Raw genomic sequence first — 11328 nt, forward strand, 5'->3', positions numbered from 1 at the left:
ACATGACACAGGCTGGGTTTCATAGAGAAACCTTTGTTCCTTGTCTGTAGGGTTTCCTGCCTGGGCAGGGGGTTGGACTAGAAGACCTCCAAGGTCCCTTCCAACTCTGTTTATTCTATTCTATTCTATTCTATTCTATTCTATTCTATTCTATTCTAATATTTCAGGGGCTGCCACAGAGAGGAGGGGGTCAACCTATTTTCCTTTTTTTTATTTTTTTTATTTTTATATTTTTATTGTTAAAGAATAACAAAAAGGAAAAAAAAATCAATACAAAAAATCAATAGTAAGGAAAGAAAAATTTTTTTCCCCCAACGTGCTATACAAACGGAAAGGAAATTTTAGGAAATTGAAGTCTTCAATTCTTCCAGAAATCTCTTTGATAAGGTGCCGATTCATCCAATCTCACAAGTGCAAAGTCCACAAATGGTTGCCAAGTGTTCCAAAAAACATTTTCTTTATATATACCACTTCTAATTTTAATATCACAAGTCAATTTATCATTTAATGCAAATTTCCATGTTTCATTGTACCATTCTTCTAATTTTAAGTCAACATTTAATTTCCAATATCTAGCAATTATAATTCTCCCCATTATAACCAAAATCCTCACCAATTCTCAACCTATTTTCCAAAGCACCTGAAAAGCAGACAAGGAATAATGGATGGAAATTGACCAAGGAGTGGTCAATAAGGAGAAACTTTCTGACAGAACAGTCAACCAATGGAACAGCTTTTGCCTTCAGAAGTTGTGGGAGCTTCGTCACTGGAGGCTTTCAAGAAGAGACTGGACTGTAATCTGTCAGAAACGGTGTAGGGTCTCCTGTTTGGGCGGGTGTGTGTGTGTTGGAGATGACCTACAAAGTCCTTTCCAACTCGTAATTTGTTAAAAAAATTCTCAGGTTCTGAGCCTTTGCAAGGTACTCAGACATTGTGCACAGGATCCTCTAGGGGCTCCCTTAAAGAGGAAGGGCAGCTCCCTCTTCCCCCCCCCCCCCCCAGCCTTACAAGACAACTGAGCATGCGCCGGCCTCTTCCCCAAGTCAAGACAGATGCTTGTTCCCCGAGACATTTTCCAGCAAAGGCTTGAAAGCTTCTCCGCTCTCCGATTCTGCTCCCCCCGCTGTGAACTTTCGGGTGAGCCTTTCTAGCAAAGGGAAGAGGCTGCAGGGAAGTCTTGCACGGTCGGTGACCCAGACGTGAGTTGGGGGTTCAGTGATGGGGGCTCGCATGGAGACATGCAAAACTTGCACCAGATTCGGAGTCCTGGGATGGAAGTGGGGGGTGGGGGGAGCAGTGGTCCCATGTTCCCCTGCCGCCCCTATGCATGCACAGGCCAGGCAGGGGAGAAAGCAAAGCTTCGGATCCTTCCCGTTGCCCTTAGACTAGAGAGAAGAAAGCCAGGGCCTCAGAAAGGAGGGAGCCATTTATTTACCCTCCATTTGGATGGGAAAACCTCTGCACGGAAGGGAGAGGAGGAGAGATCGCCTTTGCAAAACAGAGATTTGTGCCTCCAAGTCAGCCTTGACTCCTGGACAATTAATAATAATAATAACCTTTATTGTCACTGCACAACATATGTACAATGAGATTGGTGGAGCTCCCTCAATGCACCCCCCCCCAACACAATACAACTCACAGTGAGGACCGAAAATCCCTAACTCGATAAATCATATTAACAAATACTCAGTCCTATTGCACCAGTGTGAACATGTTACATGTTGCGCCGGCCTTGCAATTTCTTGCGTATTTCGTGGCCCCGTTTTCAGAAGGGTTTTCCCTCTCCTCCAGTCCCTCCTGCTGGCTTTGCATGCAAGGCTTCAACTCCGCATGCAAGGTAGGACTCGATTTCCTGCTTTCCTGCCACTGTCACCAGTTTGGTTCTGCTGCCAGGGTAAAGAAGGACAATGTTGGAGGAGGGAGGTGCTCCTTGGGCTGAGATGCACCATTCAAACAATATGATTAGGCCAATGTTGTTGTTTTTTGTCAAGTTTGGCCTTTGTCAATCCTGGGTGTTGAACTCCCTAGTTGATTTGTTTACTTATTAAATGGATTTAGAGAGCTCTTCACCTCAATTGCTGTTTGTGACCTGGGACATTTGTGATTTGGATTGTGCAAATGGTTGCTTTTAACTATGCTGCCATAGAAATGATATTAAACTGTCTATTAAATTATATTAAATAAAATAATAGTTAGCCAGAGAAAGCCATTTGGCTCAGTAATGAAAGCACAAGGCTTGAAACCAAGAAATTAACATCTAGTCCAACCTTTGGCATGAAAGCCTTGAACCCATCCCAACTCTCAGCCCAATCTACTTCACAGGGCTGTTGGGGGGGAAATATTAAGGACTGGCTAGAGTAATTTATTATTATTATTTACAATAATACAGAAGACATAAAAATAAAAATTAATTTTTTATGAAACTAAGAAGTAGAAATCAAAAACAGATTTATATGTATTTTTCCAGCATTTTGATAGACATTGACATCCTGAAGAGTTCTCTGCAACTTTCCCCATATGTAAAGAGATTAAGCTAATTAATAAGATTCCTCCCTCGTCCATCCCAGACATTGGTAGGTTCATCCAAATTTCTTTTTTTGATTTTTCCTTCTCTTCCATTCTGGAGCTTCTATTAGAGGCCAGAGAGAAGATGGAGGGACAACACCCAGCAGATGCAGAAATTAGAAAAGGCACTCCTGCTGCTCAGCCTTGGAACTGTGGGAAGAATGGGGCAAGTCCTGGACGGAGGAGCCACAAAAAGGCATCCAACAATTCAGAGGTCCAATGCTGTCACTTCACAAAAGTGCAGTTTCAGGAAGGGAGGGGTCCTCGAGATGTTTGCACTCAGCTTCACTACCTTTGTCGTCAGTGGCTGCAACCAGAAAAACACACCAAAGCTCAGATGCTGGACCTGGTGCTCCTGGAACAATTCCTGGCTGTCCTTCCCCCAGAGATGGCAAGATGGGTGCGGGAGTGTGGAGCAGAGACCAGTTCCCAGGCGGTGTCCCTGGCTGAAGGCTTCTTGCTGACTCAGGAGGAGGAAAACATGCAGGAAGAGTTGCAGGTGGGAGAATGGAATCAGGGCAGTTCTAAAGAGGATCTCTTTGAATTTGACAACTCCTTTTTGGCAGAATTTTCTGGGATTATTAATTCCTAAGGGCATTTGTTCTATTCTTCCAGAGGATGTATTTGGGGCAATTCTTCCATTTTCTTTCAGCAAAGGACATTGGGGTCTGCTAGTTTGAAGATCTGGTATGATAATTCATTTCTATCTCTCTGCTCTTCCTTTGTTTCTCGTATCACATCATGTCCAGAAATCCTTGGAAGCTGTGACTGAGTATCCTAAGAGGGGGAAAGATTCATTCAGATCTTCTCAAGAGCTGCTCTTCAGGGAGTACTTACGGAAAGATCAAAGTCAAGATGCTATGCAAGGTAAGAAAAGCTCTTTCTCTGTAAGGTGAGATTTTAATATTTAACTGATTCTTTCACTCCACTTTATTGGAGTGTCTCTCTTTAAGAAATCTGATTCCACTATTTTTCTCTTTTTCGTAGAGAGTAGAAAGCTGTCCTTGTACTTTTTAGAATCACCTCTTGTTGCTGGAGCTGAAGGATTAGCTGAACCGCTATTTCAGGTAAGGAGGAGAAACATCAGAAAAGGTCCATAAATAGGATAGAATAGAATTGTATAGAATTTTTTATTGGCCAAGTGTGATTGGACACACAAGGAATTTGTCTTGGTGCATATGCTCTCAGTGTACATAAAAGAAAAGATACGTTCATCAAGAATCATAAGGTACTATAAAACAGATGTTGAGACTCTAGAAAGAGTGCATATTTGTACTCATAGCGTACAAATAAGCAATCAGGAAACAATATCAATATAAATCGTAAGGATACAAGCAACAAAGTTACAGTCAAAGTCATAAGTGGAAGGAGATGGGTGGTGGGAACGATGAGAAGATTAATCGTAGTGTAGACTTAGTAAATAGTTTGATAGTGTTGAGGGAATTATTTGTTTAGCAGAGTAATGGCGTTTGGGAAAAACTGTTCTTGTGTCTAGTTGTTTCGGTGTGCAGTGCTCTATAATGTTGTTTTGAGGGTAGGAGTTGAAACAGTTTTATGTCCAGGATGTGAGGGGTCTGTAAATATTTTCACAGCCCTCTTTTTGACTCATGCAGTATATAGGTCCTCAATGGAAGGGAGGTTGGTAGTAACTGTATATTCTGCAGTTCTAATTATCCTCTGAAGTCTGTCTCTGTCTTGTTGGGTTGCAGAACCAAACCAGACAGTTAGAGAGGTGCAGATGACAAACTCAGTAATTCCTCTGTAGAACTATATCAGCAGCTCCTTGGGCAGTTTGAGCTTTCTGAGTTGCCGCAGAAAGAACATTCTTTGTTGTGCTTTTTTGATGACGTTTTTGATGTTAGCTGTCCATTTTAGATCTTGCGATATGGTAGAACCTAGAAATTTGAAGGTCTTTACTGTTGATACTATGTTGTCTAGTATTGTGAGAGGTGGAAGTATGGGAGGGTTTCTCCTAAAGTCTACCATCATTTCTATGGTTTTGAGTGTGTTCAGTTCCAGATTGTTCTGGTCGCACCACAAGGCTAGTTGTTCAACCTCCCGTCTGTATGTGGATTCATCATTGTCTCGAATGAGACCAATCGCTGTTGTGTCATCTGCGAATTTCAGTAGTTTAACAGATGGATCGTTAGAGATGTAGTCATTGGTATACAGAGAGAAGTAGGGAGAGCACACAGCCTTGTGGGGGGCCGTGTGCTAATTGTACAGGTATCTGATGTGATTCTGCTTAGCTTCACCTGCTGCTTCCTGTTTGTTAGGAAGCTTATGATCCATTTACAAGTGTGTTCAGCTACCTGTAGCTGGTTTAGCTTAGTTAGAAGAGTGTCTGGAATGATGGTATTGAATGCTGAACTAAAGTCTACAAAGAGGACCCTTGCGTAGGTCTTTGGAGATTCAAGATGTTGTAGGATGTAGTGCAGAGCCATATTAACAGCATCATCTGTTGATTTATTTGTTCGGTATACAAATTGCAAGGGGTCTAATAGCGGATTCTTGATGGTTTTCAAGTGGGACAGCACTAGCCTTTCAAATGTTTTCATGACTACAGATGTTAGAGCAACTGGTCTGTAGTCATTCAGTTCCTTGATGGTGGGCTTCTTCGGCACTGGGATGATAGTAGAGCGTTTGAAGCAAGAAGGAACATAACACATCTCTAGCGATTTCTTGAAGATACGGGTGAAGATGGGGGCCAATTGGTCAGCACAGACTTTTAAGCAAGGAGGAGTTATCTTGTGTGGGCCTGGAGCTTTTCCTGGCTTTTGTCTGTACTTCCTTTTTTGTGATCACTAGGGGTTGTGAATCCAATGGGTCAGTTGTAGGAGGCTTAGCTTTTGTTGGTGTGTCTGAGATGGGGGTTGTGGAGATAGGTGGCTGTAGTTTCCATTCAGACCTGCAGTAAAACACGTTCAGGTCATCTGCCAGTTGTTGATTTCTTTCAGCCTAGGAAGGAGGTTTGCCATAGCCGGTGGTATTTTTAAGAGTTTTCCACATGTTTGCTGGTTCATTTGTTGAGAACTGATTCTTTAGCTTTTCAGAGTAGCTTCTTTTTGCTGCTCTGATTTCCCTTGTTAATACATTTCTGGCCTGATTATACAGCATTTTATCACCTTTTCTGTATGCTTCCTCTTTAGAATGACGTAGCTGCTTACGTTTAGCTGTGAACCAAGATTTGTTTTTACTGTATATTCGCAAGTTCCTGGTCAGTACACATAGGTCTTCACAGAAGCTATAACCTTGGATGGATTTCATTTTGTTTTAGATTTCAGTGTATAAAATTGCTATTTCTAAATAATACAAATTTCATATTGGGTCACTGAACATTCACATTCAGCTTACCCTACTCTCTCCCTTCTGAGGGGATCCTTTGCGAATAGCTTTCTCCACCCCTCCTGCTTCACCATCAGATTTCATTGATCAGACTGTTGTCAGCATCAGTCCTCTTTCTTGTCTCCCAGGGTTGTTTACACAGATCATTAAAAAAAAATACCCTTTTTTGCCTTTTGAAAAGCATATTTGGGACAAATGTGACCTAATGAATATCTCCATAGACACATAGAGTAATATTACAAGCTCTTTCAACTTCTTCATGAAGGTGTGGAGTTAGAGTACGTTGATCCCTCAGTGGATAAAGTAACCGATTGGAAAACATATCAGATGGATTTTGTCAGTATTTTGCTCTGCCCATCCTAGGAAGAATGGGAGTCACTGACAAGTGGTGGATTTAAGACCCAACTACCAATTGACCAAGAATATTTTAGTTGGTTACATCGTAAGGCATTCCAAACACTTCCATATTGATCAAACATGATTTAGTTTTGCCATCAGCCAAAAGCAGTAAGATCTTATTCTTAATTCTGCAGAAGATGCCCATTTTGTTTACTAGATCTCTTTCCTAGAATTGGTTGAAGAAAATTATCCCATTATTCTTGGAATTATCTGTTAATAAGGAAACATGTGTCCTTGTTCAGGATGTTATGTCTTTTGAAGAAGTGGCCGTGTATTTCTCCAAGGAGGAGTGGTCTCAACTGGATGCTGATCAAAGAGAGCTCTACAGAGAAGTCATGCTGGAGAATTCCAGGAATCTCCTTTCTCTGGGTAAGAATCACTGTCTGTGCTCAGGAACATAGGGAAGGGGCTTGAATGTTATTTCTGGAAAAAAAATCATTTATTTACAGTGCATTCAGAAAGCATTCAAACCCCCTTCACTTTGTAGAATTTTGTTATGGTGCAGCATATTTCTACAGGTGTTGAAATTCATTTTTTTCTCATAAATCTACACTGGGTACCCAATAATGACAAAGTGAAAGAAAAAGTTAGAAATGTCTGTAAATGTAAAAGAGCCTTGGTAGTACAGTGGTTTAAGGCACCCTGCTATTAAGCTGGTTATTAAGACCAGCTGCCTGCAATTACTGCAGGGTTCGAATCTCACCAAGGCTCAAGGTTGACTCAGCCTTCCATCCTTTCTAAGGTAGGTAAATTGAGGACCCAATTGTGGGGGCAATAAGCTGACTTTGTATAAATATACAAAAGGATGAAGGCTATTGCTGAGCACATTGTAAGCCGCCCTGAGTCTTCGGAGAAGGGCGGCATATAAATCAAATTAAAAATAAAAAAAAATAAAATAAATAAAATTAGTTTCTAGCCTGAGGTCTTAACCTTTTGACCAAACTGACTTTATGGAAGATGGAAATTTATTGAAAGAGAAATTGGAAAAACTGTATAGCCTGGCTTTTTGCATAAAGGAAATTTTAAAAAAAAGCTTTCTGCTCATAAAATACAAAATATTTCATAAAAGATATTAGGAAGAATTGGAGGGAGAAGCCTCTCTTGAGCAGATTCGTATTCCCTCCTGAACCTGGTAACTGGGTTCCTGATGGCCCTGAGCTGCTATAACGCACCAGATGACCTCTAAGAGGGAGGTTCGCTTCTTAGGGATATGCCCACTTATATGCCAAATTTGGCATCGGCCTAAACTGAGAGTGGGGAGCTATTGCCATCCAGAAATTCCCTTTGACTTTCAAAGTTTCTGTTTTGCAGACAAGTGGAGATGAGAATTTTATTGAAGTTGGGAGGTGCTGGGTATGTTGCTGCCCCAGTATGATGGAGTGTACAATGCACTTCGGGAGTTTGTGGCACCAAGGAATTGTTCCAGGTCAAAGATTAGATCACAGTTGTGGTCCAATCCTATTATATAAGGATCATTAGGGATACACTTGGAAATGGGACTTTGCTATAATCTTAGTTTGGACTCTTCATGTTTGTCATAAAAACAGTGATGACTGATTTGGCTAAATTTCAGAAAAAAAGTTTTGATTGTTCTCTTATTCTTGTCACAGTTTTCATTTTTCTTTTTCAAGGCTTTAATGGGCAAGAGAATAAGAACTGCAAGGAGGAAAGCCAAGCGATCCATTTGAAAGAGTGGAAAAGGAAATTTGTAGATCAGATGCAATCAAAAAGGGATGAAACAAATCAATCACCAAGTGGAATTAAAAAAAGTCTTCCTCGGGTCAGCTGGCTTCTTAACCATACAGTTATCGATAAGGAGGAAGTACCATATAAATTTATGGATTGTGGAAAGAGATACAATAAATCCAATCATCTCATTTCTCATAAAAAGACACATTCAGAAGAGAAACGATTTACCTGCATGGAGTGTGGAAAGACCTTCTCTTATAATCATTATCTTATAAGACATCAAAGGATCCACACAGGAGAACGACCTTATAAATGCATGGAATGTGAAAAGACCTTTACTTGTAGCACTCATCTTAAGTGCCACAAGAGGATCCACACAGGCGAGAAGCCATATCAATGCATGGAGTGTGGAAAGACATTTACTCGCAACACTCATCTTAATATCCACAAGCGGATCCACACAGGAGAGAAACCGTATCAATGCGTGGAGTGTGATGAGACCTTCTGTTATTATAAGACTCTTAGAATCCATCAGAGGAATCACAGAGGAGAAAGTCCTTATAAATGCATGGAGTGTGGAAAAACCTTTACTTGTAGCAGTAGTCTGAAATCCCACAATTTGATCCACACAGGAGAGAAGCCATATCATTGCATGGAGTGTGGAAAGAGTTTTAGGAAGAGTGGTAATCTTAATACTCACAAGAGGATCCACACAGGAGAGAAACCGTATCAATGCATGGAGTGTGGAAAGACCTTCTGTTATTCTAAGTCTTTTATAAATCATCGAAGGAATCACACAGGAGAAAGAGTTTATAAATGCATGTAGTGTGGAAAGACGTTTACGCGTAGCTGTCATCTTAATTCCCACAAGAGGATCCACACAGAAGAGAAGCCATATCAAAGCATGGAGTGTGGAAAGGGTTTTAGGAAGTGTAGTCATATTACTTCCCATAATAGGATTCATACAGGAGAGAAACCCTATGAATGCATGAAGTGTGGAAAGATCTTTATTCGTAGTAATGGCCTTAATTCCCACAAGAGGAGTCAGACAGAAGAGAAGTCCTATAAATGTGTGAAATGTGGAGATGACCTTAGAAAGAGTTGTGATCTCACTTCCCATAAAAGAATCCATACAGGTGAGAAACCATATGAAACCATATGCATGTAGTGAGGAAAGAGATTTGTAAGGAGTAATGCTCTTACTCGGCATAGAGGAATTACACATGGCAGAAACCATATCAATAAAGGAAGTGTGTGTAGAACTCCCAAGAGAAATCCTGGTAGTCGTCACGTAATGACTGCAATTGAGCCCAAAATTTCTGTTGCTAAGTGAGAGACTTACTGTGTTTTGCCCCATATTACAAGTTTTCTTGCCACATTTCTTAACTGAATCACTGTTTATTTATTTATTATTTATTTATTAATCAAATTTCTATACCGCCCTACTCCCGAAGGACTCAGGGCGGTGAACAGCCAAGATAAAATACAGATAATACAAATATCAAAAATCCCTTAAAATTATTAAATATTTTGGCCAAAACACAGATTAAAATACCCAATTTATAAAATCACGAATTAAAAAAATTTAAAAGAGGGGAGTTAGGCCAGGCCAGCTTGCTGAAATTGAAAAGTTTTGAGAGCACGGCGAAACGTGCGCAGGTCCGGGATCCTCCGTATCTCTGGGGGGAGCTCGTTCCAGATGGTAGGTGCCCCCACAGAGAAGGCTCTCCCCCTGGGGGCCGCCAGTTGACACTGTTTGGCCGACGGCACCCTGAGGAGCCCCTCTCTATGGGAGCGTACTGGTCGGTGAGAGGCTATTGGTAGCAGAAGGCGGTCTCGTAAATACCCCGGTCCGATGCCATGGAGCGCTCTAAAGATGCGAACCAAAACCTTGAAGCGCACCAGGAAGACCACCGGGAGCCAGTGCAGCTCACGCAGGGGGGGGTCACATGGGAGCGCCACGTCGGTCCCATAACCACCCGCGCGGCCGCATTCTAGACCAGCTAGAGCCTCCGGGTGCTCTTCAACGGGAGCCCCATGTAGAGACCATTGCAGTAGTCCAAGCGGGAAGTAACGAGAGCATGAGTGACCGTATTTAACGAGTCCCGATCCAGAAAGGGACGCAACTGGCGAATCAGGCGGACCTGAGAAAAAATTTATCTGTTGCTAAGTGAGAGACTTACTGTGTTTTGCCCCATATTACAAGTTTTCTTGCCACATTTCTTAACTGAATCACTGTAATCGTTAAATTAGTAACACTGTTGTGTTCCTCATTGGTTTTGCTTGTCGGAAGCTCACAAAAGATGATCACATGATCCAGAGATTCTGCAGCTGTCATGAATCAGTTGCCAAGCATCGGAAATTGGATCTGGTGACCATCAGGATGTTGTCCATAAGTGTGAAAAATGTTCAGAAATCATGTTTTTCAGTGCTTCTATAACTTTGAATTATCATTATATGGACTGTAGAAAATCGAGGACTACCTATAGTTGTCTCAAATCTCATGCAAGGACCATTTGAGTTATAATCCAAATAAATTGTAGATCTTCTTAGATATGTATGCATAAATTGCCTTTCTAGTGCAAACCCAAACAGTGTAGATCCCTAATCCTGCTTGTAATTTTTGCTAATCCAATTCTACATGTAGAAATATTCTTGAGTGTTTTTCATTATATTGTTTCAAATATTCCAAAATACCAAATGCAATTATCACATTTCCATCTCCCATTTAACAGTGAGGATGCTCTACTTACAAAGCCGTGTCTCCTTGCATGGCAAGGAAGTGGGCCTCCCTCTGACTCACAGACTTTGTCCTCCCACACCCACTATGAGCAACCTGGCCAAAATTTAATGTGGAGAGAAGGGTTTACAATTAAGGGGGGGAAAAAAGCCAAAAGATACAAGTACAGATTAGGTGAAACATAGCTCAAAAACAGTAACTGTGAGAAGAACCTTGGATTCCTGGTGGACAATCACTTAAATATCAGCCAGCAATGTGTGGCAACAACCAAAAAATCCTTGGTTGCATAAACAGAGGCATAGAATCAAAAATCATGAAGTATTAGTACCAGTTTATAAAACCAGTGGAATCTTCATTACTTTTGGCTAGAAAAAAAATATTCTTTTACTCCAAAGGCCTTAAGGTTCCTACTAAAATTTCCTGAAGCATATTTGTTACTCAACACCAAAATAAAACTATTCATGTGTCTCTCTGTTTTTTGCCTTGTAGTATTTGAGCTTTATATTTATTTTTCAGTATATGCCTTCCTTCATTTTGTTAATTCTACTTTTTCTCTAGTCACATATGAGACTTTATTCTCCCAATCTTCA

At 41.0% G+C, this 11328-nt stretch overlaps 1 pseudogene across 1 annotated transcript; it reads left to right on the top strand.

Annotated features, from left to right (window-relative positions):
- Positions 1–879: 879 nt before the first annotated feature.
- Positions 880–11206, top strand: LOC148115817 (uncharacterized; annotated as a pseudogene). Its single transcript, XR_015731750.1, has 5 exons — positions 880–3064; positions 3315–3432; positions 3553–3632; positions 6552–6678; positions 7941–11206. The product of XR_015731750.1 is annotated as an uncharacterized LOC148115817 (transcript).
- The last annotated feature ends 122 nt before the right edge of the window (positions 11207–11328 follow it).

The sequence above is a fragment of the Pantherophis guttatus genome, chromosome 2, assembly GCF_059756535.1.
Source record: "Pantherophis guttatus breed Tessera chromosome 2, ASM5975653v1, whole genome shotgun sequence".
Taxonomy (NCBI): Eukaryota; Metazoa; Chordata; class Lepidosauria; order Squamata; family Colubridae; genus Pantherophis; species Pantherophis guttatus.